At 45.7% G+C, this 27,920-nt stretch overlaps 1 long non-coding RNA gene and 1 pseudogene across 1 annotated transcript; both read right to left on the bottom strand.

Moving 5' to 3' along the window:
• Nucleotides 1–2,421: 2,421 nt before the first annotated feature.
• On the bottom strand, nucleotides 2,422–25,269 carry LOC135363958 (uncharacterized). Its single transcript, XR_010410395.1, has 3 exons — nucleotides 25,137–25,269; nucleotides 4,480–4,643; nucleotides 2,422–2,513 (listed from the first exon to the last, which is right to left on the bottom strand). It is a non-coding gene; the product is annotated as an uncharacterized LOC135363958 (long non-coding RNA).
• LOC123860483 (purine nucleoside phosphorylase-like) lies at nucleotides 10,561–11,402 on the bottom strand (annotated as a pseudogene).
• Nucleotides 25,270–27,920: the final 2,651 nt, after the last annotated feature.

The raw sequence follows: 27,920 nt of genomic DNA, 5'->3' as shown, positions 1-27,920 counted from the left end.
CCATATCAAAGCCTCAGCCTCATTCCTGGTTGCCTGAATCAGCCTCTGGGGGTGGGGTCTGTTATAAGCTGAACTGGGTCCCCCCAATATTCCTATGTTGAAGTTCTAACCCTCAGTATCTCAGAATGTGACTATATTTGGAGATGGATCTTTAAAGAGGTAATTAAGTTAAAATGAGGTCTTTAGGATGGACCCTAATCCAATCTGACTGGTGTCCTTATAAGAAGAGGAAATTTAGACACAGTTACAAAGAGAAGATGATGTGAAGACACAAGGAAAGATGGCTAACTACAAACCAAGGAGAGGCCCCAGAAGGAACCAACCCTATTGACAATTTGATCTTGAACTTCTAGCCTCCAAAACCATAATAAATAAATTTTTGTTTGCTTAGTCTGTGGTACTTTGTGGCAACCCTAGGAAACTAATATAGGGTCGGTGCGTTAGTATTTCTTAAATCTCCCCAGTTTATTCTAACAGTCAGTGTCAAGAATAATTGCCTTATAAGGTAAACTTACACTCCCCAGCCCTCATTCAAGACACTGGCCCACACTTTACTTGTCCAACCACAGATCCAGCTTCCCTATAAAAGTCCCCCACCTCAGTCAGGACCTTCACTGCACCATCTCTTAAGAAGGCCATGCTAGTTCTTGGCACCACTCACTTGCTCCTGCTAGCTATTCCCCAATCCCAAAGTCTTCACCCCTCCTTTCCCCCCAAACCACATGCAATTCAAACTTTCATCAAGCATTTACTAGGCAAGGTGTTATGATGCTTAACCAAGTAACATATTTTAAAGAAGGGACTTTCAGGGACCTTTGCTCCTAAACAATGTGGGGAGGAGTGGAGAGGCGGGATTTCAGCTTCACACCACACCTCTCAAGTTACACCAACCGGGAACCCATCTAAACCACCACCTATTAAAAGCTTGACTCTAAGTTCTCAGAGAGCTAAAGCAGGAATTTCTTTTCTTTTTAAGATTTTGTTTAGTTTTAAAGATTTCATTTACTTATTTATTAGAGAGAGAGAGAGAATGTGAGAGGTGGGTGGGGGGAGGGACAAGCAGACTCCGTGCTGAGCATGGAGCTCAATCCCAGGACCCTGAGATCATGACCTGAGCTGTAACCAAGAGTCAGATCAGATGCTTGACCAACCAAGCCACCCAGGTGCCCCTAAAGATTTTATTTTTAAGTAATCTCTTACCCCCAATGTGGGGCTTGAACTTACAACCCTGAGATCAAGAGTCGCATGCTCTATGGACTGAGCCAGCCAGGTGTCCCTAGAGTAGGAATTTCCACCATGAGAGAGGAAGGGAGCAAGTCCTCTGTTCAGGAGAAGCACCATGAAAGAGTTGGGAAATTCCCCTTGGCAATCTTTGAGCTATGTTCTCAGTTCTTATGCCCAATTTTCTTTGTTCCAGATTGCCCTGCTACTCTACCAACTAATGTCAGTGAGAAGGGATGACCCTTAACAGTGAAGAGCCCAAGCTTGGCACTTGGAAGAACCCAGCTCAAATCCCAGCTCCTTCACTTCCTAGCTATCCAGGAGAGTGTCCTAAACTCGGGAATATCCAGGAGAGAGTACTGGGTGTTCTTTTGGTGTTGAACACCAGCGTTGGACTTGACTTTCTACTGACCAGGCAATTTTCATCTCTGTAGGGACAGAGGTTAACTTGTAAATTTTGGTCCAGGAAAGATGCAAATAATTTAACTCTGGGGGAAGAATTAGCTCCACGGGTTATGGTTTATGGCCCTGTTGGACATTAACCACCTTTCTATCTAATCCAGTAATCTTTCTGTATTAATTTCCAGCTGCTGTAACAAGGTACCACATCTTAGGGCTTAAAACAACATAAATTTATCTTAGTTCTAGAAGTCAGAAGTCCAAAATCAGTCTCATTGGGCTGAAATCAAGTGTCAGCCAGGTTCTCCTGGGGGCTCTAGAAGATGTGTTTCCTTGCCTTGTCCAGCCTCAAGTGTCCCCCACATTCTATAGCTTGTGGCCTCTTCCTCCCTCTGCAAAGCACATCGCTCTAGCCTTCACTTCCCTCTTCTGTCTGTCACTCTGATACTCCCACCTCCTTTGTATGAGGACACTTGTGAGGATACCGGACTACCCAGATAATCCAGAATAATCTCCCCATCTCAAAATCCACAACTTAATTACATCTGCAAAGTCCCTTTTACATATTCATAAGTTCCAGCATCGGGACGTGGGCATCTTTGGAGAGTGGAGGGGCATCATCCAGGCTACCACACCTTTCTTAGATTTCTTGGTTAAATCACCTGCATTAACCTAAATTCTCGAATGCTCTTTGGGTAAACTTTAACATCGTACCAGTTCTCTCACTAATTAATGACTTAAATAAAATCTTTGACATGACGCAATTTGTACTTGAATTTAACTTAATTAATTTAATACTTACCGGAGGGTCATGAGGCGCATTTTTAAAAATTAGACTCAGCAGAGCTCTGTGACCCTAGGCAAGTCACTCAACCTCTCCAAATTTTACATCCCTGTAAGCAAGGATGAAATAAATAATATTACTTAACTTTGGGGGTTGCTGCAGTAGGGAACAAAGGAGACAACGTATGAAAAGCAATGGGTTCAGTGCCTTGTGCATCGTAAGACCTTAATAAATGTTAGATGCTGATAAGAACCGAGACCAGTGCTCTGGCCCTCTGTATCTCCACTTCCCTAAAACTCAAGTGCTGTGCTTAGCACTCCCCATTTGCCTCTGCAGCTCTAACTTTAGCACCAGAGTCATCAAACATCAGGTACTTTCAGTTTGCAAAAAGGCACCCTCTCCAGGTGAAAAAGGCAATGCAACTCCAGCCAGAACACCTGGCTTGGCAAAGGGGTGCAGGCTGGTTTTCAGTCTCCGCCTGCCCTTCTCCAGCTGGGTCCCTCTGCCGCACACACAAACTGTGCACACCGCGTGGGGAGTCTCTATGATTTTAAAACTAATTGATCCTGGTGATGATCATAGGAAGCACTCACCATTGTTCTCTAGACAGAAGCCAAGTGATGTAATAATCCTCTGAGCAGAAAGGCAGGACTTGTCTTCGTATTGATTTCATGCCAAAACCTGGCAAATTGCATCAGGCAATTGCTAGGAAACTTATTAGCATCGATACTACTATTCTTGCACAAGTACACACACATACCCAAACTAAACTGAACTAAACTACATCTGCCCAGAACAATGGACAGTCCTCATTCAACAGACTAACTACCAACATTTCCTCCTGTGGCATATATAATGATGGATGAAACTCTCCACCCAAACTTAGTAACCTACAGCTACAGACACACTGACCACAGAGCTGCTTGCACTCAGTGTCATGTTTACATCGTCAATACGTAAATCTACTATGTAAATATGTATCCTCACTCTATTCCTTAAAAAAGAAAAAAAATAACTAACGGTGCTTAAACTGAGCAAAGCAGCCGGCCCACTCGATGTGCTGCATTTAGATGACCGGGTCGCTGGTTAGAAATGCAGAGTCTCAGGACCCCCAGACCTGCTGCCTCAGAAGCTGCATTTTCACAAGAGCCCCAGGCAATTCAAATGCACATCCAAGCTAGAGAAGCTCTGCACTAGGAACTTCTGAGTGAAAGTGGTGGGTGGTAATATCCTTCTGAATAGCCATCCCTCTTTGTAAGGAAAAATCACAGCATTGCTACAAACCAGCAGGGATGTCAGGGAAGGGAAGTCTCGGAATCATTTTTTTCTACAAACATTCATTAGGGCCTGTTGTGTGCCCGATACTATTCTAGGTGCCGAGATACAGCAATAAAAAAATAGGAAAAAAAGTCCCAGTGCTGGAGGATCAAATGAATAGTCTATACATGTCAAGTGGTGATAAACACTATGAAGCAAAATACAAATGGGATAGGGAGGGTGAAATTTTTGCACTTTAAAACAATTTTTTTAATCTTTGTTTTCACATTTTTCTCTTTTGCTTCCAAAAGGAAAGGAGAGCGTAGCTCCGCAATTTTTGCCCTTTTACATAGTATGGATACTTGTGCAAAGATCCAAAGGAAACAAAGAGGCAAGCTTTGCAAATATTTCCTGGAATAGCATGACAGGTAAAGGGAACAGCACCTGCAAAGCCCCAGGAAGGAGAAATTATAGCATGTGCGTATGTGGATGAGAGTGATCTATAGATGACTGCCTGAGGGAGAGGGAAGAATTGCTGATGAAGCTCTCATAGGCGGAAGAGGAAATGGAGCACACAAGAGAGGCCAGCCCCACAGAGGAGCATGGAGAGTCGGCCCAATAATCCTGGGGAAGGTAGAACATATGTGCCCAACATGAGTAAGCTGGTAAATAAAGTGGCAGAGCTCCCACAGGTTTCCTCTAGTGTTTACGATTTTTCCTTGAACTAGGAATCAAGTTTGTGAGTTGAGAGAGAGAAGGAGAATACTGGAAGTATAAGAATAAGGCTTGGAATTGTGTAGAAGACAGAGTGAACCTACCAGGGAAGCGTGGGCTCGTTCAGCAGCACTGATCCCTCCTGGTGACACATTAGCATCCTCTTGTCTTTCTCCAGCCACATTCACCTTCAAGTCTGGAGACGAGGAGAGAGTGGGCGGTTGGCAGTGAAGGAAGGGATGGCAAGCACCCTCTTGACTCTTTGAACCTGCAACCAGAAATGCTTAGCGTTGGAATTTCCCTGGGGAAGGGGGCTCCTGGATGCAGGAGCCAAGCTTCAGGGCCCATCTGAGTTCAAATCCTGACTCTGCCACTTACTACTCTGCATCCTGGGGCACGTCTTCTCACTTCTCTGAGTCTGCACCCCCTTATCTTCAAGCTTCACTCATGCTATCCCCTCTGCCCGGGCACTTCCTCTCCCTTTTCCAAGCCAAGGAAATGGTCTGGTCTGCTGCTTGAAGATACACACTTTAAATACTCAGGTAACTGACTGTGTTCATGCATTCATTCACTTATTCAATCATTCATTCAAGAAATACTAATAGCTGGGCACCTGGGTGGCTCAGTTGGTTGAGCGACTGCCTTCGGCTCAGGTCATGATCCTGGAGTCCCGGGATCGAGTCCCGCATCGGGCTCCCTGCTCGGCGGGGAGTCTGCTTCTCCCTCTGACCCTCCTCCCTCTCTTGCTATCTGTCTCTCATTCTCTCTCTCTCAAATAAATAAAATAAATAAAATCTTTAAAATGGAGATGGTAAGAGGGCGCCTGGGTGGCTCAGTTGGTTGAGCGACTGCCTTCGGATCGGGTCATGATCCTGGAGTCCCGGGATCGAGTCCCGCATCGGGCTCCCTGCTCGGCGGGGAGTCTGCTTCTCCCTCTGACCCTCCTCCCTCTCATGCTCTCTGTCTCTCATTCTCTCTGTCTCAAATAAATAAATAAAATCTTTAAAAAAAAAAAAAAAGAAAAGAAAAGAAATACTAATAGCTAGTATTAGGAGAACAAATGGATGAACTCATTTTCAAATACAAGTTCTACCACTTGAAACAGACAGAAATAGCCGTATCAGAAAGTCTCTGAGGGCTCCAAGGCTCAGTTTTCTCTTCTGCAAAACAGAAACATTAACAGAATCTTCCTCATAGGGCTGTGTGAGAAATAAGTGAAATAACCAAGCTAACAAAGACACTTAGAGCAATGCCTGGCACATGGTAAAAACTCAGTAAGCGTTGGTCATCATTGGTCACAAATACATTCTGGTGGTGCTGGGGATACAAACATGAAGTGGGTCACCTGTGTTTCACACACCTCACACTGTAGCAAGGGAGACAGCATCGAAACCGATACATTATAATTGAGACGCAATTGGGTAAGAGCCATGCCAAAGACATTACATGTCAGTTACTACTGACATGTAATGAAGCAAAAGATTTCATTGCACCTTGGGAAGAAGAGAAGTCTTCCTGGGGTGATATTTGGAACAGTCTTCCAATGACCAGATGTTTGCCAGATGGAGAAGGAGAAGGGCATCCCAAGTTGAAGGAACAACATGGCCCCGTGGAAGGACACAGTGTGCCCAGGAAGCTGTGAGGAGCCACAGTCATTGGAACGGAGGGGACATGGAAAAGGAGAACACGAGGTGAAGCTTAAGAGGCAAAGGGTCCCATGTGGGGAGGACCAAGTTTGCCATTCCAATGTGATCTTATAAGCAATGGGCAACTGCATTGAGGTTTTTAGGCAGAAGAACAAGATCGGGCTCTTGGCATCAGACTGGAACATAGATGAGAGGAGGAGCAAGACTGAGGGTGGAGAGAGCATCTAGGAAGCTGTTGTAATAAATGCCGGTGAGACAGGGTAAGAACCTGAACAAGGACACTGACAGAGGGCATAGAAAGGAAGCTAAGGATGGGAGAGACCATTCAGAAGAAAAAGCCATAGGACTCAGGAATGTGCTGGGCTGGATATGGGGTAGGAAGATGAGGGAGTCATTCACCATCAGCCTATTAAATTCATGCACTTAGGGTTGCTGAAGCAGAGTTTAAAAACGTTTTAACAAGTGAGGCCTCCAAGTCCAGGGCAGCTCAACAGTTACTTTGGAGCATAGCTTCTTTGACTCTGATGCACACTTGAGCATTTCTTGGTAATCATGTAACAGTAAAGCAAATAGCATGCACTGCCCTCAGAAAAGACTATACAACCATGTACCTATAATGCAAATATAATATTGCTATAATATTAACCATTATGCAATGTGTGTGCTGCAGGAGATAAGAAACAAAGAATATAAGACTTAGCTGAGGGAAAGATCTACTTCATGGAGGCTCTCATCCATGAGTACATTTTCGAAGGAGAGAGATGGGCACTCCAAGAGGGAGGAAATGCCTGAGCTGAGCAGGTGAGCAGGAAAGCATTTCTCAAGCATCCTGTGAGATGCTGCAGAACAAAAGGACCCATGGTCAAAAACAACGTAGAGATGCAACCTCCCATCACAGCACGTCTCCTTGGACATTCACAACCGTCTCAATATATTAAAGATCCTGTGAAACCCCACAGTTAAAAATAATTTGTCTAGGGGCACCTGGGTGGCTCAGTCAGTTAAGCGTCCGACTCTTGGTTTTCAGCTCAGGTCATGATCTCGCGGTCGTGGGATCGAGCCCCCATTTGGGCTCCGTGCTCAGTGCCAAGCCTGCTTGAGATTCTCGTTCCCTCCTGCTCTGCTCCTCCCCCTACTCTCTCTCTCTCTAAAAATAAATAAAATCTTTAAAAAAATTATTTGTCAGGTGCCTGGGTGGCTCAGTCATTGGGCATCTGCCTTCGGCTCAGTTCATGATCCCAGGGTCCTGGGACCGAGTCCAGCATCAGGCTCCCTGCTCAGCAGGAAGCCTGCTTCTCCCTCTCCCACTCCCCCTGCTTGTTTTCCCTCTCTCGCTGTGTCTCTCTCTCTGTCAGATAAATAAATAAAATCTTTTAAAAAAAATTATTTGTCTAGTGAAAAAAGCAAGTCAGTGGTTATAAGGGACATGCTGCAGGGAGAGGAAAGGGCACAAGGAAACATTTGTCACGTAATGGACATGTTCTATATCTTGACTGGGATGGTAGATTACGTGGATGTATATATATGTCAAACTCATTGACCTGTACACATAAAATGCATATATTTTGGGGCACCTGGGTGGCTCAGTTGGTTAAGCGTCCGCCTTCAGCTCGGGTCATGATCCCGGGGTCCTGGGATCGAACCCCACATCGGGCTCTGTGCTCGGTGGGGAGCCTGCTTCTCCCTCTCCCACTGCCTGCCTGTCTGCCTACTTGTGCTCTCTCTCTCCCTCTGTCAAATAAATAAATAAAATCTTTAAAAAAATGCATATATTTTGCTGTACATCTTGTGTGTAAATTATATTTCATTTAACTTGATTAAAAACTATAATAATCTGTTGGGTTTGTTTTGTTTTGTGATTTTTTTTTACTTCCGAGAACTTTTTAATTGTTTTCATTAGTATTCCCTCAAAAGGCCTGTTTCTTTGAACACCATCTGGAGAAACACCGGTGTGTTAGTTTCCTATGGCTTTTGTTACAAATTACCACAAACTTGGTGGTTTAAAACAACATAAATTGATTATCTTGCAGTTCTAGAGGTCACAAGTCTGAAATGGGTCTTGCTGGACTAAAATCTCGGTGTTCCCAGGGCTGCGTTGGTTCTGGAGGCTCTGGGGAGGGAAGGATCGGTTTCCTTGCCTTTTCCAGCTTCCAGAGGCTCCTGCATTTCCTGCCTCAGGGCCCCTCTTAGCTTCATCTTCAAAGTCAGCAACCACATCACTCCAACCTCTCACTTCCCCAGCTCTCCTTCTCTGACTTCTGTCTCCCTCTCTCACTCACAAGGACTCCTGTGATTACCCTGGGCCCCTCACATCATCCAGGATTACGTCTTCAACTCAAACTACTTAATTGGGTCTCATCTGTAAAGTTTTCCTCACAGGTTCCAGGCATTAGGACATCTCGAGTCGGGGTGGGGGGTGGGGGAGACATTATTCTGCTTAACACAGCCAGTTTTTAGTGTAAAATCGGAGGAGTGCACAATAAGCCTGTAAATGAAGTTTGAGGCCAGGTCAGGCTAAAGGATTTGGTAAGCAACAGGCAGAATTTCTTTACCAGTACATATACATGTTTTAAAATATGAAAGCTATCATAGGGTATAAAAAATTTTTTTTCAAATCCCCAGCCATCCAGTCTCCCTCTCTGTGACCAAAAATGTTATTTACCACTTTCTTATATATTATTCCAGAAGCAATCCATACCTACATAATTCTTCTACACAAATGGTAGCATAGTATAAAAATTGTCCCAGTAACTTTCTAGTTGTCCCTTGACAATATAAGTTGGATATCATACCAGAGCAGAACAAAGAGAGCTTCTTTTTTTAAGTTTATTTATTAATTTTTTTAGTAATCTCAAATGCACAACCCCAAGATCAAGAGTCACATGCTCCACCGACTGAGCCAGCCAGGTGACCCCAAAGAGAGCTTCTTTATTCATTTCAAATGGATAGATAGCATTTAATTGTATAGACCAGTGATTCTCAACATGCTTGTTCATTAGAATGGCCTGGGGAGATTTTGAAAGATCCCCAGGAGTTCCAGCTATCCGCTCTCTGCAATAAACTGCCTCAGAAGTTAAGAAGCATAAAACAATGACCATTTTATTATGCTCACAATTTGGAGGGCCAAGAATTCTGGCAGGACACCATGGGGACAGCTTGTCTCTGCTCCACAGTGACTGGGGGCGGGGGGGTGGCCTCGGTGGGGTGGTCTGGATGGCTGGGAGATGGCAGGAATGGTTTGATTGGAGCCATGGATCAGGGGCTTTGATTCGGACATCAGCTGGAATCCTTGGTTACTGTCCACATCGTATTTGCAGAGGCTAAAATATGCAAAAATGCTTCCCGACTCATATGCCTAGGGCCTGGGCTGGGGCTGAATAAAGCACTCTCTCTCTCTCTTTCCCTCCAACCCACCCCCCTTCATGAAGCTAACTTGGGTCTCCTCACAGTATGGTGGCCTCAGGATCGTCAGACTTCTTACATAGCAGCGGGCTCATCCCAGAGCTTAAGTTCCGAGAGGCCAATACAGAAGCTACAAAGCTTCTTATAACTCAGCCTTGAAGGTCTCAGACTATCTATTTGATCTCCTTCTATTGGTCAAGCAAGTCCCTAAACAAGAGACTATTCCTATTTAAGAGAAAGGGAATTAGACTCTACCTAGGAGAAGTGGCAGAAAATTTGAGATCATCCTAATATACCACACCCAGGTGACCTGAATGTGCAACCAGGCTTAAAAACCACAGTTACAAATGTACCAGATCTTATTAACCAAGCCCTTATTGATGAGTGTGCAGGCTGCTTCCGATCCACTGCTACCGCCAGTGAGCCAGCCCTCGGTATGTGTGGCGGCCATCATTTCACATGTAGGTCAATATGTCTGGGATGAATTGCTGGGAGTGAAATTGGTGTGGATTAAGGACACCTGGGCTGGCCCAGTCGGTAGAGCATGTGACTCTTGATCTCAGGATCATGAGTTCAAGCCCCACAACTGAGTGTAGAGATTACTAAAATAAGGTGGGAGGGGTGAAGAAAAAAAGAAATTGGTGTGAATTAAAGATTAGGCTCTGGAAGTTTTTTGTTTGGGGTTTTTTTTTCCTCCATCTTTCTTTTTATTCTCAAAATATGGTAATACTAAAGTCCAAGAGGTATTGGACTGGGCTGGCCCTTGTGTGGGCTCTAGTGCTTTGGAGGAGGCAGAACTGAGTCCCCAGGAATGTGAAAGCGTTGTATCAAAAGGATAGCAGTAGTTACTGTGCCAAGTTCAACAGCCCAAGTCACACCCGGGGCATATACACAGCAGGGCTTGGGCTCTAGCTCTGGGGGAAGAACAGGGGGTGATAACTGCTTTGAGACAACTGAGCACAAGAAGAGGCAGTGCACAAAGGTCTGGTGGGAGAAACAGGGAAGGTGAAGGAGAGGGATCTTCCTTTCCCTTCTCCTACGACTTAAGGGCAGAGGCACGTGACCCCAGCAAGGGGCCAAAGTAGGTAGTAGCTACCTGGATCCCATTAACGAGAGGCCAGACCACTCCAGGGCTGGTTAGCTGGCTTTGGTAGGCAGTGGAATACTGGTCATTAAGAAGAGAGACAAACTGTTCTAATTTCTGGGAAGCTTGTTTCCCAGCCTCTAGTACTTCCTCATGATTGACCTTCTCCTTGGTGTCATAATCCAGGACGACTTTGTTAGTGATGAGGGAGAAGCCAAAGACTCAAAGTCCACAGTGCCTTGCCAACTACAACTTCTGGTACTGTGCTCATGCCAACAGCATCTGCCCCTAGCCTCAAAAGGGGGGCCTGCCCCCATCACACAGGTACCTTCCTTTCGCTCTCTGCTCCCCCATCTGTTTCCAGGCACTGCGAGCCTTCTGCCTCATATCCCGGTCAGAGGCATTGGACATGGCAGGGACACGAACTCCAAACCTTTCAACATCAGACCCTCTAAGAGGGTCCAAACCACTGAAGCCAAGTAGGCTGACGTGACCATGGATCAGCATGATTATCTCCAACCTCAAACTCCGGGTTGAGTCCTCCAGCTGCACTGGTGACCACTAGGGTGTCCACACCCATAAGGAAGAAAATCCTCACTGGGAATGTCACCTTCGAGCACGAGTAGCCTTCATGCATGGGGAACCTGCCCTGCACCATCACACAGGCTCGGCCATTCAGGAACGCAGACACCAGTCAACCAGCATGACCCGGCAATGTCTTTTGGAGAAAGTTTGGTATCTCACTGTAGTCAAAGCTCTGGGCCTCAGTTAATTTATCGGTCATATTTCCTACCCCAGAACCACAGATGACTGCCACTTGAGGTCTGTGCTCAGTGTGGCGCAGAAGCCATTCACTAGTGTTCTGATCATCATCACACATAAATTCGTTCTCCATGGTGCTGCCGCTGCCACGCTCTCGAGAAGCCCACCCTTCCCCTCTCGGATCCCATCTGCTGAGCTGCACCGCGCTGCGCTGAGCCCTACTCCCCGGGAGCGGTGTGCACAGTCCGGTACTGCAAGTTTTTGAGTGATAAAGTGACACATGCAAGTCTGAACTTGAGAAGACCCAGTCTGTCCGCACTGCCCAGGATGGAGCAGAAGCAGGCAGGAATTGCAGGCAGAGAGACCAGGCTGATTGTGGTCAGACTATCTGGGGGATAGATCATAAGGTCGAAGTGCAGCTAGAAAGGGACAGGTGAGTCAGAGCACCAAAATGCTATGCTTCTTGTTACAAGTGATGGAAGACCAGGCTGATGGGGTGATCAGCTTGGTGAGGGATGATAAGCACTGGAGTGCTCATGGCCAGTTTCTTAGAAGAGGTAGGACTTGAGATGGAGTGTGCAGGATGAGGAGAGCTTTAATAGGCAGCAAGGAAAAGGGAAGACAATCTTCCCACCAGCATTTCATGTGTTAGAAGACATGGAGGAAGCTTTTTTTTTAAAATAAAGATTTTATTTATTTATGAGAGAGAGAGAGCCCATGTGCATGGGGGGGGGGCAGGGGAGGGGTAGGGGAGGGGCAGGGGAAGGGAGGTACAGAAGTAGAGTCCACCCTGAGCAAGGAGCCCAATGCGGGGCTCGATCCTAGGACCCTGGGATCATGACCTGAGCTGAAGCAGACTCTTAACTGACTGAGCCACCTAGGCATCCTGGAAGCTTCTTCTTGAGATAGATAATGCAGCTCAAGCACTTACGGCTTAGCGGGTGCCTGTCACATAGCAAGTATTCAAAACTATGATGCATTATTCTCAATAACAGCAAGTAAGGCCTATTAAAAGCTTAACAAATTGGGACATGACTTTGGATGACAACTGTCAATGCTCTCGTTATTTCTAAACAGATCTATATGGAATGGGAAAAGCTTTGGTGAGGCCATAGGTTCCTGAACCACTGGCCCAATCTGAAACAGATAGTGGTTTCCTCATTCTGTCTTAGAACCTTCATCAGCTTCCCTTCCTTCCAAGGGAGAATCAGTGGGAACTGACACTAGCTGGACAGAGAATCCCTAGAATCCCATTCCTGTCCCACCATCATGCTCTCAGCCTGGTACTCATCTCCTTGTCATCTTGTAAAACTTGATCCCAGGAATTGATTTTCTGTGGGGTACATTAACAAAGAAAAGATCCCAGAGCAAGTACGAAAAGGCTCTCACTATAAGCACTGGAAAGACTTTATCTGAAGACGTGTTCCGGTTCTGCGTGGCATGCGGTCATGAAAAGAAGTAGCATCTGGATAGTATCCTATGATATGGCTAACCCTAGTCATCCTTTGGGTCTTAGCTTAAAAAATCCTTCCTCCAGGAAGTCCAGATGACCCTGAAACTGTTTGAGTGCCCCCATATGTGCTTTCTTATACTCTGAATCTCCCTTGTTATAGCATTTACAACACCATTGTTATTCTTGTGTAAAGGTCTCCCTTAGATAGATAGATAGATAGATAGATAGATAGATAGATAGATAGATAGATAGATAGATAGATACTCTCTTATAAACAAGCTCTTGTTTGCATATCTCTGCAGTGAGAGACCCCAAAGTGACCCCCAATGACTCCTACTTCCTGTTGCCCAGGCCTTGGTATAATCCCCTCCCCTTGAATATAGGTAGGACCTGTGACTTTCTCCTAATCAATAGAATACAGCAAGGTGAACAGATGTCACCCCCATGGTTATGTTGGGTTACATAATACTCCGTTTCAGCAGACTGGAGCAGGAGACTCTGCTTTCTGACTTGATGAAGTAACTGGCTGTGTTGAAGAAGCCCATATGGCAAGGGGGCCTACAAGAGGCCTCTAGTTGCCATGGGTAGCTTCTACAGGTAGCTTCTAGAAGTGGTACCCGGGAAAGAAAAGTCAAGAAAAGAGATGGGGGCTGGGGGTACAGGGAGACAATGTTCTATAGCCTGATGGAATCCAGCTGACAGCCAGCTAAAACCAAGGCCTACAGTCTTACCATGGTAAGAAATCAAACTCTTCCAGCAAGCTCAATGAGCTTGGAAGCAGATTTTTCCCCAGTCAAGCTTCCAAATCAGAACACCACTCAGTGGACATCTTGAGTCCAACCTTATAAGACCATGAGCAGAGGAGCCAGCTAAGCTGTGCCCAGACCCCTGCCCCACAGAAAGTGTGACAGAAAAATGTATATTGTTTAAAGCCTCTAAATTTATTGTAATCTGTTATAGCAACAGAAAGCAAATATATCCCCACTAGACAGTAAGCTCTGTGTGGGCAGGAACCAATCCATAGGGTATCCCCCGTTGTACCTCCAGCACCTCCCACGGTGCTTAATAAATATGTGTTGAATGAATGTACATCATCCCTATAATACTTACAGAACCACTCTATAAGAAGGATTATTTTTACTCAAGTTTTATTAAGACTGAGAGAAGGTAAGTGACATATCCAAGATTCACCCTGAAAGAGAAGAGATAGGACTTGAACTAGCACCTCCTCGGACCAAACCACAAGCTCATTCACTAACATCACAGCTGTAGGAAGAGTGCAGGCTTTCCATCTTGGCAGAGCCAGTGGGAGCCTACACAAATTATTGTCCCTAGCCCACGCTTGTAGCAGACATCACTAATAAATCCCTGTAGGCTTTCAGGCTGCATCTATTGCAAACCCTCTCAACTCAGCATTTCGGTAGCCACAAGCAACTGATCAGAACTGACCCAGGAGAAGAAACCTATTTATCATCTGAGCTCTGAGTTCTATCTATATCTCCATGCAACTGGATTGGGGATCCATTCCTAGGAATGTATGGGAAATAATATGAAAGAAGTGAAAGTCTGGGCATAGATAGAAGTGGTACCCAGGAAAGAAAAGTCAAGAAAAGAGACAGGGGCTGGGGGTGCAGGGAGACAGCCTTACAACACTTCCAGGCAGGAAATTCCACTAATGGTCCACGCTACAGCTGGGTTTTTTCATGGCTGAATTCCCCAAGTTAGCTGATGAATTCTTCCTTGCACAGCAATCAGGTTCAGCAATCAGAATCCTTTTTTAGTTATCATCATGGCCATGCCGTCCCAGCCGATGACCCCACCAGGGGAGCGATGCATTGAACATGGGCCATGGCTGATATTTTTGTTGTTTTGACAATTAAGGTGTTACGTTTGCCTGAGGGGTTACAGTTTTGATATTTTAAACATTACTCTCCAGGAAGGAAAGCTCCCTGTTTCAACAAGGAATACCTAGGCTGCCATAAACGTGATGGAGCCTTGAAGTAAGAAAACAGATTGAAAAGTGAGGCAAACAGTCAATGAATTAGTTGTTTGGTTTTGATTCTATTTGTTAATAAACTGATGAAATCCACTTTGCTCTAGGCATTAAATAGACCAGGGTTACCAAGTGTATTGTGCTGACAATACCACCTCTCATGCCATGGCAGGCATTACTAATTAATCACATCATTCTCTCCTTCCTGAGTCCCAGCTTGGTCTTGGAAACCTTCCCAACATAGAGCTCCAAGCAGCCAATAACAATCTATCATTCTGGATCTCCAGGCAAAACTACTTGCCATCCAAGATTATAGGCACAGCCCCAACTCACAAGTTATCAAACAAAAAACAGGAGAGTGAAGCTTTAGGATTAAGGGCACGGAAACTGGACTGAGAGAGTGCCTGGATTTGATGCCCACCTCTGCTATCCATTAGCCATCCCATGCCTCAGTTTTCTCACCCATAAAATGGGAATCATCATAGCATCCACCTCGTTAAGCTACAATGATGATTATGTGAGTTCAAATAGGTTACAGATCCTGGAAGAGTACCTCGCAAGCATAAGCATTGGCTATTCTTATATTTTGATTCCCTTTGTTCTATGTACAAAATCTAGCTCTCCTGCTGGACTGTAGGCTCTTCAAAGGTAGGCACCATGCTTTGCCTTCTTTGCATCCCCGGCGCGTAATACACAATAGGAGCTAAGTCAGTATTCGATAAACTGTTGTATTAAATTCTTCCAGCCAGAGTGGCAGACTCACTATTCCTCCCCCCAGTGCCTGGCACATTTCTGCCTCCTGTCTCTCCCATGGCTTCCCATCCCCCCACTCCTCCTACCAGCCTCCATCTCTTTAAGGCCCCAATTCATCTTCTTCATCCTTCTACTCTCCCCACCAAACCCACCCGGCCAATATTCACCTGATTTCTTCCCATCCTTTGGAGCCTGCCCAGCTGGAGTAGTTATTCATCTGCTCACCAAATAATTCCAGCTCTTTGCCTTCTGGGTACCTAATGGAATTTTACTTCTTGCTCTGCCCCTGTGGTTGGGTGCGACCCTATTAAAAGTCTGGCCCATGAGTGGAGAATCTGACTGCTGGTGTGAGACCCTCCCAATTTCAGATCTGTTTCCTCTGCCACAAGAACCAGCAATGTTCCAACCTGCGGCTGTTCCATCTGTCCGGTTCAGAGTGAAATTAGGGGGAGCAGAGCCACTAGCTGACCCATGATGGACCAAGAGCATGAATGAGAAAGAAATCTTGATTTTTTTAAGCCGCAGAAATTTGTTGTTGCTATTTCTGCACCATCACCTGATCTATCCTGACAGATACATTACCTTAAGGTCAGCAACCTCCTGCAAGCCTGCTCTAGCCACACTGACCCACAATAATTTCTTCAAAAGTGCAGGGGGAAAAGCCTCTTACTCATTTTTATCCCCAAATCTAACATACTGTCTTGCACACAGTCAGAGGCCCGAACCCTGGAAAGTACTTGGTGCAGTACAAGGCACATAGCAGCAGCTCAATAAAGGGCAGGTGTCCCTTTCTCACCATGAGCTGTGAGACTGGTATTGTGACCCCAGGGATCAGCCAAGACACCAAGGCCTAAGTAGATCAGGCTCTGCAGCCAGGGGGCTCCTCAGTGGAAGAGTCCAGATGTCAACCCACGGCTGCCAGATGCCAAGTGTTAGACCACCATACCATACTCCCCCTAACACCAAACAGGGCCTCTCTCTTGATGGTCTAATCCTGAGGTCCTCAAGCCACACGGCCCTCTGACCTTGGGATCCGACAGAACCACCTTGCAGCTCTTAAAGTCCTGGTGATCAGGATAGCCTTACCAGGTAGCAACCACGAGCACTGCGTTTGCGAGCCCCAAGAGACCTCTTGTCTGTCTGACTTCCCTTCCACAGAGCCTCATATAGTGCCAGCCCAAACAGGTACTTAATAAAGCTCCTTTGATAAAAATCTATGCAGCCGATAAGGCTCCACCATACCTACCTTGATGCCAACATTGAGCAGTCAGATGCATGCAACAAGACTAACTAGTAGCAGCTAGTTAGGAGGCAAAGGAGAAAAAGTGAAAAAGGCAAGGCAAAGGAGAAAAAGTGAAAAATGCAAGGCAAAAGGAGAAAAAAGTGAAAAAGACAGACGATGCACAAATGTTCGAAACCAAGGCTTTTATGCCTTTGAAACTGAACCCAGGGATACGGCAGGAACGCCTGTAGACAGTTGAAGGGCTTCTCCCTCCCCTGGATTGTTGCAGTGTTCGGGAGGCTCCAATTTCTAATCTCATAGGTCGGGAGTCAGCCCTGAAGTCTCTGTGCAGCGGGGTCGGTGTGAGTCAGCCCTGGAGCTGGCAGGGCCCCGGGCCTCGTGTGGAGTCCAAACCCGTCACTGACACATAGGGGAGAGCGGAGGCAGGAGTGGGTGTTTGCTGACAAGCAGCTTCATGGGAACGCTTGCCTTGGCATTTCTCAGTGCTGAATCAGGGAGAAAAGTTGGGCAGAGTGCTGCGGGGTTCCACTGAGGGGGAGGGGGAGAGGAAGCGAGGGAGACCAGAGCCCGAGGTGGGAGAGAAGCAGAAGCAAAGTGACCACCATCTGAAGGCCTTCTGGGTGCATTCCACGCTCTCTCCTGTCCGCCCTCGCCACAGCCCTTGCGGGAGGGGAAACCCCTCCGGGAACGATTTTTCTCTCCTACACAGGAGGAAACCGGGGCTAAGATAGATCAAGAGCTGCACAGCTAACTAGTGGCTAAAATGGAATTCAAACTCAAGTCTAACGAAAGCCGGATGTTCTCCAGCATCTGACCCATCACTTGACCCCCACCTCTGATAAACCCCGTCTCACCTTGGCCTCACCTGCTTCTCCTCCAAAGCTTAGCAGAAGCCAGACAGACAGGAAATGAAGGGGATGTGGAGAGAGGCCTTCACCTCTCAGACAGACTGGGAGGGAGTGAGCGGGACCCCAAATGCAGAAGTCTGGGTGCGTCTTGTTCAGCCCTGAGTAGGTCAATCCTACACCTGCCGATCCAGATGAAGAGAGAAAAATCCAGACCTCCCCATTCCTCCCTGATTATGTCATCCAGAGCAGCACTGCCTAATAAAAATATAACCCAAGCTACATATTGTAATTATAACTGTCGAGTAACCACATTTTTAAAGGTAAAAAGAAAGAGGTGAAATTAATGAATAATAAGTTTTATTTAACCAAATCTTTCCAAAATAGTACTATTTCCACATGTAATCAACATAAAAAATTTATTTTTTATGCATGTCTTTTTTTTTTTTTTTGGTACTAAGTCTTCAAAATCTGATGTGCACTTGATACTTATCCACACCTCAAATGGGACCAGCACATGTGACTAGTGGCTACTGTATTGGATGGAGTAGATCTACAGGATATGAAAATATCCAAATGAATACAACCTCACTCTACATGATGCAAAGGGCTTTTTAACTATCATACCAGAAGGTTGATCTTTTTTGATTTACAGTTCTATGCATTTTTTTTAAAGATTTTATTTATTTATTTGAGACAGAGAGAATGAGAGACAGAGAGCATGAGAGGGAGGAGGGTCAGAGGGAGAAGCAGACTCCCTGCCGAGCAGGGAGCCCGATGCGGGACTCGATCCTGGGACTCCAGGATCATGACCTGAGCCGAAGGCAGTCGCTTAACCAACTGAGCCACCCAGGCGCCCCAGTTCTATGCATTTTAACACATGTATAGATTCATGTAATCACATGTAACCACCACCATAATCAGGATATGGAGCAGTTCCATCACCCCAAAAAAACTCCTTGGTGCTCTCTCTTTACTGCCAAACCTTCCATCCTCCCCTAATCCCCTGTACAAATGGAATCATACAGTAGGTAACCTTTTGAGATGGGTTTTTTTCACTCAGCATGATCCCTCTTAGGTTCTTCCTTTTTATTACTGAATTTTAGCACACTGTACGGATAGACCACAGTTTGCATACACATTTAGCTGCTGAATGACATTGGAATTGCTTCCAGATTGGGATGATTATGATCAGAGCTGCTGTAAATATGCAGACAGGTTTTGTGTGAACATGAGTTTTCATTTCATTTCTCAGGAGTGGGATTGCTAGGCCATGTGGTAACTGTATGTTTAATTTTATAAGAAACACCAAATTGTCTTCCAGAGTAGTTGAGCCATGTTTTATTCCCATCAGCAATGTGGGAGAGTACCAGTTGCTCTGCATCCTTCTCAGCACTTGATATTGTCAGTATTTTTATTTTAGCCATTATGATAGGTATGTAATTGGGTCTCATTATGGCTTTAATTTGCTTTTCCCTAATGCCTAATGATGTTGAATATCTTTTAATGTGCTTCTCTGCCCTCCATATGTCCTCTTTGGTCATATGTCTGTTCAAGTGTTTCGCCCATTTTTAAATTAGGTTGTGTGTTTTTAAGGTCTTATATATACTAAATACAAGTCCTTTGTTGGATAGGTGATTTGTATAATATTTTCTCCTAGTCTCTAGGCTGCCTTTTTACTCTTATACATTGTCTTTCACAAGCAGAAGTTTTCAATTTTATAATGTTAATTTATAAATTTTCCTTTTATGGACTTTGCTTTTGTTGTCCTTAGTTAGACCTAACCCCAAGTCTCAGAGATTTTCCTCATATTAAGTTTGTTTTTTGTTTTTTTTTTTAAGATTTTTTATTTATTTGCGAGAGAGAGAATGAGAGACAGAGAGCATGAGAGGGAGGAGGGTCAGAGGGAGAAGCAGACTCCCTGCTGAGCAGGGAGCCCGATGCGGGACTCGATCCCGGGACTCCGGGATCATGACCTGAGCCGAAGGCAGTCGCTTAACCAACTGAGCCACCCAGGCGCCCCATATTAAGTTTTTGAACAATAACTCACATGTTTAATACCCAAGGGGTTGTAACTCCTTAAAGAAATTCAGCTATGGGTTTTAGTTGTGAAAATCTACCTTGTCATATGGATTCATTCATCCACTCTGCAGATATTTAATAAGTGGAAAGTCATGACTAGTAAAGGAGAGATGATTAAAATCTGGTTCACAATAGTGGCTGCCATTAATTGAAGGTCTAGGGCCAATGGCCATATAAACATCCTCTATATCCTCCAATCTGGTGTTACTATCCTCATTTTACAAGAGAGGAACCTGAAGCTTAGAGAAGTAATTTTCCAGCCACACAGGCAAGTGACAGTAGAGTTAGGCTCAGCTAATTCCAAAGTCCTCAGGTGTGGGAGGGTTCTTTGCTTTCTAGCAACAGAAGACAGCTCTACCTGCCTAAGGGGGGGGGGGGAGGGGGAGAGAGAGAGAGAGAGAGAAAGAAAGAAAGAAAGAAAGAAAGAAAGAAAGAAAGAAAGAAAGAAAGAAAGAAAGGGAGGGAAAGGAAAGAAGAAAGGGAAGGAAGGAAGGAAAGAAGGAAGGGAGCAATCCACAGGTATTTCACAGAACCAACCCAACAGCTCAACCATCGAATCTTACAAGGGAAAAAAAAATTAAGGAAGTTCAGAGATCTAGGTAGCAGGAAACATATAGATGTTAATGTCCAGACATCCATCCCCTTCAAATGAAGCATCTTTAACTATTTTTAGCCCTTTCGTGTGTCCTCTCTAGATTCAAATTCCCTGGATCAATCATCACTGACCTGTCATGGGTCATGACACCATCTTTTGCCCAAGGAATGATGCAACAGCTTGATTGATGGTCCCACCAAGACTATGCCCAATTAGGGGCACAGTCCCCTTTCCTTGTTGAGAGGTGGTTACATGAATAGCAGGGCTATTACTGCAGGAAAAAGGAAGAATGGATCCTCGGAAGATAAAAACCACAGAGGCCCAGGTTGGCAATGTTTTCAAAATTTTTAACCATGACCCATGTTGAGAAATATATTTCACCAGAATGTGAATATATTCACACACAATTGAAATGAAATTTTCATATAACAGTGTGTCCCCTTACAATGTGTAGCACACTCAATGTGTAGAAATGGATGTCACAACTCCCTCATGGGTCACAACCTGCAGATTGGAAGCACCACCCTTACCATGATTTCCTTCCTCTCTCCATCCATGAAGACTCCAGAAGGGAAGTGAGACAGGGAAGGGAGGAAAGCCAGCAAAGGGTTCACGATGAGAGTGCTGTCACTGTGGCATCTGTCCCACAGGAGACCCTCTGAGAAACTGCAGAACATGCCTCAGGGCTGCCCCACCAAAAGGCAGGGAAGCTGGAGGGTTCATCTACCCACTGACATTCCTCCATGTGAAGGCAGCACCCAAACCATTAATTTCCCAATACTTCCAGCCTGCCACCAGGTGAGGGCCGAGCTCCCATGGCCAGAGAACCCCCCCAAGCAGAGAGATGCAGGAAGCTTTGGGCTGTATGGAAATTATCTTTAGATGACCTCTGGGTGGGTCAAGAGTATACAGGTTGAAGTCCTCCTGCAAGATGTAACTGGGAGGAAGAAGGACTAACTCAGAAAGCCATTGTCAGTCATAAACACCTGCCTCCCTTCCCAGGCCACACCACACGGTCAGGCACATCCTGACCCAACCCCCTTATTTCTAAATTCACCAAGTGTGTCCTGGGCTGGCTGCCTGCTTCCTGCTTCAGCATTGCTGAAGGAGGACAGGAAGTCTGCCCAGCTGGTTCACCGGTCCTACCTGGCCCCTCGGATTCTCAGCCAACGTCCCAGAGAATGTCTCGTTTCAGCCTACCATCTCTGCCACAGCATTTCAGTAAATATCCACCCTTGCCCTCCCCTTAGTTCCAGAAAAGAATATGGCCCTACTCCTGTCAAGGTGCCAATGAAAACAAATATCCAGGACTCAGGGAGGGATCCAGCGCACAAACCTTGATTAATCACCTGCTGTTTGTCAGATTAAAAGACAGAAGATAAACTGACTTTGGGAGTCAGGTCCAATGGGATGGGAACAGAAGTAGCACTAGGCACAGGGCGCAAACTCTTAATCAGCAATGCCTGAGGGCAGTGGGTCTTAACTCGTGTTGCAACAGTCACCTGAGGAGCTTTTAAAGAGTACTGATTCCCACCGGGAGATGGGGTGGATCTGAAGCATCCAAATATTTTTTAAATTCCCCAGATTCTAACACACAGGAAGTATAAGATGGGACAAGAAGGAAGAAATAACATTTCTTGTGGTGGCTTCCTTTTTGAGGTAACCTTCACATCTCATCTAATTCTCTCAATAATGCCACAGTAGCCACCCCCCCTTACCTGCGAGGGATACGTCCTGAGACCCCCAGCAGGTGCCTGAAACCAGTTAGTACCAAACTCTATATATACTATGTTTTTCTCTATATATACATAGCAATGATAAAGGTTAATTTATAAATTAGGCACAGTAGGGGCACCTCGGTGACTCAGTCGGTTAAGCGTCAGACTCTTGATTTCAGCTCAGGTCATGATCTCAGGGTCATGAGATTGAGCCCTGCATTGGGCTCAGCAGGGAGTCTGCTTTGAGATTCTCTCTCTCCCTCTCCCTCTCCCGCTCCCTGTGTGCTCGTGCTCTCTCTCTCTTTCAAATAAATAAATCTTTAAAAAAATAGAAAATAAATTAGTCACAGTAAGAGATTATAATATAATAGAATGGCTATGACAATACACTGTAGTAAAAGTTATGTGAATGTGTTCTCTCTCTCAAAATATCTTATTGTCTGTACCCACCTTTCTTGTGATGATGTCAGATGATAAAATGCCTGTGATGAGATGAAGAGAGGGCATGACACAGACATTTTGACCCAGTGGTAGACTATTTTTGACTTTCTGTTAATTCATCAGGAGGATCACCTGCTTCCAAACCACCGTTGGCTGCAGGTAACTGAAAGTGCAGAAAACAAAACCAAGGATGAGAGGAAACTACTCTTTATGTTATGTATGACTGTACCCATCTCACAGGTGAGAAAACTGAGGCTGAGGGAAATCAAGTAACTCACCCAAGTCCCCAGTGTTATGAGCAAAAGCTCATGATAGAGCACCATCCAAGACTGAGTCCAAAGGCCATGACTCCTTTTACCTCACTATGCTATCCCGCCAGTAAAATTTTAATAAGATTAATGGTAAAAGGAAGGGAGAAGGAAAACATTTGAGATCAAGAGTGTCACTGGATAAATCAAGACCAGCCAAGGTAGGCAGGCGTGTGGGAAGGGCTCTGGGGTGCAGCGAGAAACCTGGGTACCTGAAGCTATTCATAGCACCAGGAAAAATGAGGCAAAGCCACCAAAGCCGGGGCGGGGGGGCGGTTGTTGAGTGCCAGCTAAGCCTCCCCTGTCCCAATGTCCCCTGCGCCTGGCTCTGCTCTCAAGAAGGTACTGTGTCCAAAGTCAGCTCACTGGGCCATTTTCTCATCAGATCGGACTGTGACTTGGAACGTCACAGCCGGCCAGCCCGGGGTTAATCTCCCTCTTCTCCCTGGCCTCCAGGCCAACTATGTTCAGCTGCGAGAATAAACCAACATCACAGCAGACAGCTTTTCCTCATTTCTGTCACGGATTTCTCTATTCTCTGTGGCTGCCTGGCTTTCCAGGCTCAGAGGCCCATCTGGTTGAAGGGATGTCCTGCTATTTACAGCCTCCTCTGGGACTGCTCAAAGACAGGAGAAACCCTATCCACTTCTACTCCTCTGTGTCTGCTCCAGGAAACTGAATTGTATTTAAGCATCACATTTTCGGAAGGAAAGGGAACTTCAGTCTGTTCTTTCTTGATGGTATGTTTCAGCAACAAGATGCCCAATAAATGAAGGCAATCCTCAAAAGGAAAACTTCAAAACCAAGATCTCCCTAGCACGCTGCGCTTTTCAAAGAAAATCCTGGAAAATTGCAGAGCTGGAAGGGACCTACAGATCATCTCGCAGAAGGGGAAGCTGAAGGCCCACACGGGAGAGTCCCTTGCCCGATATCATGGCCTGAGGTGATAGCAGACCAGGGACTGGGACCCGGGGCTTTGGCCTCTTGTCCCCAAATGGCATTTTACTGGCAGTAACAGAAGACACACAGAAAAGCAGCACACAGAAGGTGGTCTCCCTCGGGCCCACCATGATCCATGCTGAGAAATATAATTCACCAACATACGCGCATATACACTCAGGACTGAAATGTGTGTATAGGAAGTAGAGCGGGTGCCAAGGAAAATACTGGATGAAAAACATGCAGGCTCAGCCCCAACTGTGAAGAAAACAAAGTGATCTTCACTATTTACCAACCCATCCCTCCCAAGTCGACTAAGCGGAGGGCCACCATACGACACCACTCCAGGGGGCATAACTCATGTCATACTGTTAATCTGTATTTTCCAAAGGCGGAAGAGTAAGAGCTGAAATAATCAGCTATTATTTTTCTTGCTCTGCATTAACAGCAGGAACCAAGGCATTAATTGATAACTACAGGATTCATTAAAAACAAATAGTAACTTAAGAACAACCCCGGGAGACTTGGCTTTAAAGATTCCAGAGAATGAATCTATAAAAGCCAGTTAATCATAAAGATGTCTGAAGGAGAGGACACTCAGAAGGAGCCGACTTAAGCCCGCACCCACGGTGCCTCTGGTCGGCATTGTTCTCAGTGCTTTGTGTATGGAAAGTCTCACAACAACCCTACGACATAGGTACTGTTACAATCTCCCATTTCACAGATGGGGAAACTGAGACGTACAGCGATCAATTTGCCAGTCACATAGCCAGGAAGCTGTGATTCAAAGGCCCCCTGATACTGTGTGCTTGACTGTTTACGTCGCCCCTTTGTAGGGGCCAGCTTATCAATGTGACCTGCTATGGAGAGCTGGGAGCAATTGCCTCCTGCCCTATCTCTCTCCAGTTACTGCCGGTGCCAAGCATGAAGTTTGGGGGGTGGGGACAGTGAGGAAGCCATCCTGCTCCCTGTTCCAGGGAGGATCCTGTCAGCACTCTGCTCCAGGAAATCTGGGAAGGAATGATGATGTCCTCAGGGAGGCACAGGCCTGGACAGGAGTCCCAGCACCCGCAAATATCCACATGAGAGCCGCTGGGACTCCTCCCTTACCCCCAAGCCCAATCTTCTTCAGGGTAAAGAATCAAAGAAGGGAGAAAATGCTTTAGCCCCTCCCCTGGAGGCCAACAGAAAGGATTCAGAGTAACTTGAGACTCATCCAGCCCTCCTGAAGTCAAGAGAGAGGAGATACTTTTTAATTCTTTCCTCTCTGCTACCTTGAGCAATTTCCTCAATGCTTCAGAAACTCTGTTTCTTCATCTCTCCACTAGAGTTCCTGCCTGCCACACATACGTTAATGTACTTGAGTTGACCAGTTCACACAGTGCTTACCACCCGCTAAAAGACCAAGCGAACCAATACGTGATGGTTTGCTTCTGCCCCTTTGGGATAAAAAGGACACAGTTAAATTCCTACCCCATGCTCGTTATTTTTCCTTACCGACAGTCCCCTGTTTTCATTGAAGGCTTCAATATGCCCAAATAAAAGGATCGCCTTCCCAGGTTCCTTTGTGAGTAGAGGTGGCCTTCAGTTCTGGCAAATGAGATGTAAGAAGACTATTTGGCGGGAGGTGGCTTCCAGGACCTTAGTTACTCTGGAAAACAGGGGGAACAAGCTCAGCTAGCATTTCCCTTTGCCCTTCCCTCTTCTTCCTTCTGAAGGTGAAGCGGCCAAGTTTCCACCATCAGGACAAAAACCACGGGCTGATCACAGAAACAGAGAAGGAGCCTGGGTCCTCAATAACATCCCAATGCTTGACTCCCTGCCTCTTGGTCTGTCACGTTAGAAAAATAAACCCCTTTCAGGTTTTCCATTATTTGTAGCTAAACACATTCCTAACTGATACTTACCAATTCCAGTCTAATATAGTGAAATAAACAAAATATAGAGAGAGCTACAAGCACGTTTGCTCAAGGTCATATCATGAATTGATTGATGGTGAATCCAGGCCTGACGAGTATGTGGAGTCTTAAATTCCCACCCCAAATACTCTCCTAATAGACTCCATGCCCATGAAAATCCTATTTATGTCAAGAATAGGAATGAGCAGTTATAAAATATTTATATGGAAGCCAGTTGTGCCCATCTCTAAGAACCTCCCATCTAGAAATTTAAGTAGCCAAACTTATTTTTGAAAACCATGAATTTCATTTAATCTGTGCAAGTAGCCTTTTCAGTCTTGGGGCAAATCACACATGAAGCTCAGAGGAGAAGCTGACCATCTACAGAGCCCAGCTTCGCCCCTCAGTAAACACAAGGAAGCACCTTTGCACACCACACCGTGAACTCTACCAAAAAGAGCTGTCTGCCTAAAATCTATCCTAGAGAAGATACTGAATTTGCAAAAAGCAATGCTTTTGAACCACTAATAAATGTTTTATAACCCGATCACTTAGGAAGTCAGGATTGAAAAGCACTCAAATATAATCTTCGCACAGCAAAATTGAGCTTAAGGATATCATCCGCCCTGGATTGTTATAATTTAATGAAAACTATTTGCTAGCCTTGAAAAACTCAATTAATAAAATCATATTCAAACACTCTTGTTGAGAATTTACATCTGCAGTAAAGCTGAAGGGTGTGAGCTTGGTCAGGAGCTCTGCAACTTTTAGATCCCTGGAAGAGGAAAGCTTTTTCCTTTCCTTGGGAAAAGTATGTCCTTAGAACTGTCCAGATGGATGTAGGTAGTTGGTGCTTAGAGCTAATTCTGCTGCCAAGCATAGCCACCAAGCAGGATGGCTTCACAGTGATCCGCTCCCCCACTTCAGTGGCCTTGGCTGTGCTCATGTCCCTGTTTCCCAGGACAGATCCAGGTTGTCCAGCATAAAAACATGCCACCCAAACTGTGCCAGATTCTCTCTCATGGGAAGTCAAGACGTAGACAGTAAGTCATAGTGATGGGGCTGGCAGCAAATGAGAAAGTGAGCCCACCGAATGCTGCCCCTGAGGTCCCAGGGGTTTGTCTAGTTCTTATCCTTCCTGGGATGGTCTGATTCTGTGAACTCTCCCAGTGCTTTCCTAAGAAATACTTCATTTTAGGGGCGCCTGGGTGGCTCAGCTCAGTTGAGAGTCTGCCTTCAGCTCACGTCATGATCCCAAGGTCCTGGGATCGAGCCCCATGTCGGGCTCCTCTCTCAGCAGGAAAACTGCTTCTCCCTCTCCCTCTGTCTGCTGCTCCCCTTGCTTGTGCTCTCTCTCTCTCTCAGTCAAATAAATAAATAAATAAATCTTTAAAAGAAGTACTTTATTTCAGGGGTGCCTGGCTGGCTCCATCAGTGGAGCACGGGACTCTTGGTCTCAGGGTCATAAGTTTGAGCCCCACCATGGGTATGCAGCCTACTTAAAAAATAAATAAAATAAAAAATTTTTTAAAAAGAAAGAAATACTTCATTTTAAACTTGAGCTAGATGGAATCAGTTTCTGTTGCTTAAGGAAAAAGTGTCTTAGTGAATACACCTGACACTCTTGTGCACTTATTTATTTGTAGGGTCACAGAGTCAGAAAGACCAGCTCCTTCCCACATCCAAACAGAAATAAGCCGTCTTAGTCTTGGGCAAATAGGAGGTGAGAGAGAGTCTCTACCTTAGTGTCTCCAGGCCTCTCGGGAAAGTAGTTCGGACATCTGCCCTCCTACTGTAACAGCGGAACCCCTCTTTCCCAGGTCCTTTCTCCTACCTGTTGGGGTACCAGCAGTGTGGCAAGTGGTTCAGGGTGGGGGCTTTGTAGCTGGACCCATTGAATTGGGACCCTGACCCTGCTGCTTCTAGCAGTGTGACCTAGACTAGTGTTTGACCTCTCCCTCAGTTTCCCCATCTAGAAAGAGGGGAGGTAACCACAGCACTTACCTCAGGGGGTTCTTGTGAGGATTGAGTTAACCCAGATGAAGTGCTCAGAATAACACCCCATCCTTAACTTCTCCAAATTTCTCCTCCTGTATTCCAGGCACCCTAGTCTACTTTCCAGAAATGCAGGCTCTTTCCCGCCTAGAAGTCTTAGGGGGGGCTTTGCACATACTGTTTTTTCCACCCACAAATCCCACTTCACCCAGATCTCTTCCCAGACCTGTTCCCCATAGCCACCTAGACATATATTGCAAAAATGGCCCCAGTTCTCCACCCCTCCCTGTATCTACACTCACTGAACCCTTCCCATCAGGAGATATTCCCTGTCCATTGATCCTAGGCTTGCTTTGGCCAACAGAATTCAGTAGAAGTGAGCTTGTAC

Source organism: Mirounga angustirostris, unplaced genomic scaffold (assembly GCF_029215605.1).
Source record: "Mirounga angustirostris isolate CCGP_5_RB_7025 unplaced genomic scaffold, mMirAng1.0.hap1 SCAF_4, whole genome shotgun sequence".
In the NCBI taxonomy this organism is placed as follows: domain Eukaryota; kingdom Metazoa; phylum Chordata; class Mammalia; order Carnivora; family Phocidae; genus Mirounga; species Mirounga angustirostris.
This window is presented reverse-complemented; position numbering and strand designations above follow the sequence as displayed.